Source organism: Procambarus clarkii, chromosome 73 (genome assembly GCF_040958095.1).
Source record: "Procambarus clarkii isolate CNS0578487 chromosome 73, FALCON_Pclarkii_2.0, whole genome shotgun sequence".
NCBI lineage: Eukaryota > Metazoa > Arthropoda > Malacostraca > Decapoda > Cambaridae > Procambarus > Procambarus clarkii.
In genome coordinates, this window is record NC_091222.1 from 20773533 (window position 1) to 20779428 (window position 5896).

The window sequence follows — 5896 nt, forward strand, 5'->3', positions numbered from 1 at the left end:
ATAATACTATTGTATGTACAAGATCGAAGAGTTTCAAGCACCATTCACCTACCAGTGATGCATCGTCCTGTTAATCCACTATTCATCTACCTGTTCATGCCGTTATCCAGCTCCTCCATCTGACAGTGACCTATAGTGCTAGCTCCACTTATTTTTTTTTTAACTAGCTTTAGGCATCACAACCTAACTTACCTAACTGATCTGTGACGTGTTCGAGCATCCAGTGTATTAAGCATCATGTATTATGCTGCATATTCTAATATGGTTAAAGAAATTGATTATTTAGAAAGTTAATTTTTTTTACAAACGTTGATACAGATTATTGAGGATAATTGTCAATTATACAGTGTTATATCATACTACTACTCTGATGTAGAAACAAACACTAGAATTTGAGGATTACCATTACCATGCGTGTTTGAACTCGTGTAATGAAAATATGTAACTTAAAAAAAAAATCATACACACGCCACTGACAATCAAGCCATGATATGGTTAAGGGTTTGCATCCTTGGGTTCAGCTGAACCCTCTAAGCTTCAGTGGAAGTCTTAGGAACCCTCGGTATCAATAGAATCTCGGGTTACAATCCTTTTACTATGTAGTGGCCTAGTTGTCTGGGGCATGTGCTTGGGAATGCCTAGCGTATAGGTTCGAATCCTCAAACCTGTTCCTACTCTTCTCATTGATTCATCACATTAGTGTGATTGCTCTGTGTATCAGTGGTACATATCAGCCCAACTGGATGGGTACTCGACCCTCTCGAGGGGAACATTTATTTAAAGCTTTGACTTGCCTCACTAATATGGCTTCTCTCTTCCCAAATGTCAACGGTTTACACAAGTTCCAACCAAGAAACTTGTTCTTTGTTATGCATAGTGGATACATTTAATATTCAATGCAAAGTGTTAAAATGTGCGGTGTAAAATAGATATTTCCGCTATACTTACCGACTCTCCTGAGAACAACTGACCCAGTGTAGGACTCGCCAGGGATGGGTCAGGTAATGTTCGTCTTCAAGACTCGGCCTTCACCTGTTAAGGCACTGACAGGCAAATTGATGTGGACTATGATGCATGGACAGGTTACAGGGGGAAGACAATTCAACACACAAATAATACGTTCTTGAAAATCAAATCCACTTCCAGATGTCCTTATTAACACAAGATGGTGGCTGTGACCACAGATGGGTGACCATGTGGTCAAGCACTTACAGCTGCCCGAGGTTCAGGAACCACCAGGAGGAGGATGGTAACGTTTGTACCTGTAGTACTGAGGCTTGAAGCTGCTAGAGATTGTTGGTGGCGTACACAGTCGGACATGTGTAAGAATATGGTACTTGGCTGCCCTCGCTGCTCTTGGAGACAATCAATGCATAGCATCTGTTGGACTTGATGTTCTCGTATTAAATGTTCTCATGCCGAAACATTGTGGGTTTGTGGCACTCAACAGTGATAGGAGCAAATGGATTTCCACATCTGTTGATGTAACATGTCTGCATACTCATGTGTGTTTGCGTGTCTGCCGGGAGTGCGTGCTGCACTCCTTTGGAAGGAACGTTGCAGATTTGTAATGCCGTTCTTGGATAAATACTGCTTGATTATTTGTCCACATGGCTGGTTTTGTGCACACCCCAGTACGCAGGCGACCAGACCACTGTTACCACAGTGGTCTGGTCGTCTGGCTCTGTAATTTACCTATTTTTGTATTAGGGCCGTATCACTGAGCAGGTCACTTAGTCCTTACCTGCAGGGCGAGGTGATACCCTGTGGGCAGTGCCTCAATGGCACACCTTAGGTCGTGTACTAAGCTTGACAGGGCACCCCCCCCCCCTCCCCGCTCAGCTCGTTGATGCCGTGAGGGGGGCTTAGTGGGCGGCTGCCGGAGTGTGATGCTCCTTGGGACAGTCCTCTGTCCTTTTATAGCCTTGTGCTCCTGCTGCCGTCCTCTCCAATTGTGCTGAGCACCTTTTCCTTTTCCTTCTGTTTCGTTTTTCTCCCCCTCTTCTCCTATCTGCTTGCCGTTTCCTGCCGACCTTTTGCATGTTTTGGTTCTTCCTTTGGACTACTTCTATTTTGAGTCCCGGGTGTTTGAGGAGGCATACTCTTGCACCCGTAGAACGGTAGTACCCAACGTCGAGGGCGAGGGGAACCTTTTATTGTCAATCCCCCTTTCGTCACTGAATCCGATCTCGACGGACTGTCGGTTCTTAAGGTGGCGTTTGTGGGGCGTATACTCACGACGCACCCCTAGGAGGCCCCGGCATGATCGGCGATAGCTTCTTGTTGGGTGTCGTGCCTCTAATTGTGGCTCCATGGTGGGTGTGGGGGCACATTCGTGAATAAATGTTTCTTTTTCGTAACAATGATATCTACTGTTTCTGCTGTTGCTCCTTTACCTTCTCAGGCTCGTGGGGTGGGCGACCAAGCCCCGAGTTGGTCCGTGTTGCAAGATCGGGCTCTGTAGCCTCCGCTGCATTGGGCCACGACCTTGCTCCTCCTTTGGCCTCTGACTCCTTCCCTTAGCTCCCCTCCCTCCTCTATGGTTGGGTCGAGCCCCAAGCCCCCAGTGGTGACTACCTCGTCCCCTGTCGCGGCTCCATCTCTAGTTGTAACTACTGCGCCTTTTAACCCCTCTCTCTCTCTGGGGGTTCAAAACGCCGTCCTCGTCACTGCCGCCCTCGCTCGATTCCTTACAGTTCTGCTACCTATCAAGCCTTGTTTGGTCCCGCTTCGTGGGCCAAATACTTTGATCTCCTCCCTCTTGATTCTGCACCTCCTGACGATTTCTCCCTCCATCGACATCTTGTTGATTCTGTGGATGCCTCTGTTGCCTTCAACCCCACTCGTCTCGGTACACGTGTCATTGCTGCTGCTTCTCAGGATGCTGCTTCCCGCTTGGCTGCCTTATCCTGCCTTGGCGAGACCCCTGTTCGGGTCTCGAAGAACGCTCAGTTGAATGCCAGTGTTGGCACTATTTTGCTCCTGCCCCATGTTGCGACCGGTGTTCGGGACCTGCGCGACTGCCACGACGATATTCGACATATCCTTGCTGCCCAGGGCCATTCTATTCTCCAGGTGGACACGTTTACTCGTCCCCCTCGTGGTAGTCGCCGTCAACCCCTCCGGGTTGTGAAGCTTACCTTTGATGGTAGGACCCTTCCACCCTCTGTCATTCTTGCTGGTGCCAGGTGCTCTGTCCAGGAGTACATTCCTTCTCCTCGGCTCTGCAACAAGTGCTGGCGGTTTGGGCATGGTGCCCTCCGCTGCTCCGGGACTGTCTGTCCTTTGTGTGGTGGCGAAGGTCACTCTTAAGTCGGAGTGCACTTCTCCCCAGGCTCGTTGCCTCAACTGCGGTGAGGCCCATCCTACCTTCTCCCGTGCGTGTGTCCATTACAAGCTTGAGGCAGCCGTCCTCAACTTGAAGCACCGGGAGCGTTTATCTTTTCCTGAGGCGAGGCGCCAGGTTCGCCGGCTCCCGCCTTATGCTAATATCTCTTATGCTCGCGTGTTGCGCTCTTCCTCTCCTCGTCCTTCCCTCCTTCCTCAGACTCGCAACAGTTTCCGGGCCTTGGACCCTGATGCACCCACTGCCCCCTCCTCTGTTCCTTTGGGTTCTCTCCCGAAGGATCCTCCTCATGGTCCTCTGTCCGGGGTTCCCCTTCCTTCTACCCGGTCTGTCGTGTCTCCTGTGTCTTCTTCCTCGTCCCCCTCCGATCCTCCTTCCCATCCTCTTCCTCCATCTATCGGCTCTTCCCACCGCCTGTCGGTGCGGGCGGATGTCCATCGCTCTCCTAGCGGCCGTCGTGTATGCTCTCGTTCGGCTTCTCCTGTTGAGACACTGGAATCCGTTGCCCGGTACGTAGTTGCTGGGACACCGGTCTCTTTAAGTCAGAAGCGTAAGCCTGGCTCCTCTCCTTCCTCTTCCCCGGCTGGTAAGAAGGCTTCGCTTTCTTCCTCAGCTCCTACGTCTGGTTCTGTTGCTCCTTCCCCTCACGTTTCAGTGATTGCGCCCCCTGTTCCTGCTATGGAGGTTTCTTTGGCTCCTGCTTCCCTTTCGGTTGCTGCTCTTGCTGGGGTGCGCTCCCCTCTTTCTACTCCCCCTCTTCCTGCTGCTGTCCTTGACTGCTCCTCTCCATTGTCTCCTCCTCCTCCTCCTCCTCCTCCTCCTCCTCCTCCGGACCCCGCCCGCCCACCTCTGATCTGTTCTCCCGTTTCCTTCCCTCCGTCTTTGCTCAGTTTACCCATGCCCCCTAACCCTGACTTTGCTGACCCTGGTCCCGACCCTGATATTCTTTAACGTGCTCTGTTGCTCTTTCGCCTTGGTTTCTTCCTTGTTCTCTGTTTTTGTCCTTTCTCTTCTCGTCGTTGTCCATTCTTCAATGGAACGTTCGAGGTTATTACGCCAATTTCCTCGAACTCCAACTTCTGATTTCGCGGTTTTCGCCCCTTTGTGTCTGTCTCCAGGAGCCGATGCTTGGTGCTCGTCCTGGTCGTTTTCGTGGCTATTCCTTTCTCTCCCCCCCCCCCCCAGCCATTGCTGGGGTCTGTCGGAGGGCACCATAATTCTTCTGCTCTCTTGATTCGTGATGATGTTCCCTTTGTTCCTTTACTTTTTCCTTCGCCTCTCCATTGTTCTGCTGCTCGTATCTTTGTGGGGAAATGGTACACAGTTTGTTCCATTTATCTCCCCCCGAGTGTCCCGCTCTCTCTTCGTGATTTGAAACACCACCTAGACTCCTTGCCGGAGCCTGTGCTCCTGCTGGGTGACTTCAATTGTCGTCATTCCCTTTGGGGTGACGTTCTGACGAATACCCGGGGTCGCCTCCTTGAGCCGTTTCTCCTCTCTTCTTCCCTGTCTCTTCTGAATTCTGGTGAGCCCACTCATTTGGACTCTCGGACTCGCACCCTTTTTTGTCTTTATCTTTCTCTCTGCTCTTCTTCTCTTTACTTAGATTTCACGTGGCAGGTTCTTGATGACCTCCATGGAAGTGATCATTTCCCCATCCTTGTTTCCTTTTTCTCTTTTCGCCCTTCCCTCTCTTTCCCTAGGTGGCAGTTTGCTAAGGCAGACTGGACCCTATTTACCCTCAGTGCTGCTCTCTCTGACCTCACCCTTCTGCCTCTCTCTCGCGCTCTGAAGTGCGAGAGAGAGGCAGTGCGGAAGTGCGTTCCCTGGTGGAATGCGGACTGTGCTCGGGCTGTCCGCTGTAAGCGTGCAGCCTGGAAGAGGCACCGCCGTAGGCAGACGTCCGATTCTTTTCTTTTCTTTTCTTTCGGAAAGCGAGTGCGGTGGCCCGTAGGGCCATCCGTACGGCTAAACGTGAATGTTGGGCATCTTATGTCTCAACAATTACGTCCGAAACCCCTCTGGCCCAGATCTGGAATCGTATCCACAAGATAGCGGGTAAGTTCGTTCCCGATGTTTCACCGGTCCTTCACCTCCATGGTACTCTTGTGGCGGACCCGTTGCAGGTCGCTTCCGAACTGGGTTCCCACTTTTCTTCTGTTAGCTCTGGTCTTCATCTTCCCCAATCTTTCCTTCTTCGTAAACCTGTCCTTGAGTCTCGTCCTTTAGATTTCTGCACTCATCTTCAGCTTCCCTATAATGATCCCTTCTCTCTCTCTGAACTTCGTTCTGCCCTGGCCCTCTGCGGTTCTACGGCGGCGGGCTCCGATGGTATTCATTATGAGATGCTTCGCCATCTCCCTCCGAGCACGTCTCGGTATTTACTGAGTCTGTATAATCGGATCTGGGAGTCGTCGTCAGTCCCTGAGGACTGGCTCGATGCCGTTTTCCTCCCTGTTCGCAAACCGGGGTCTCTGGTTACTTCCCCTATGGACTTTCGCCTTATTGCTCTCACAAGTTGTCTGCAAACTCTTTGAACGTATGGTTAAC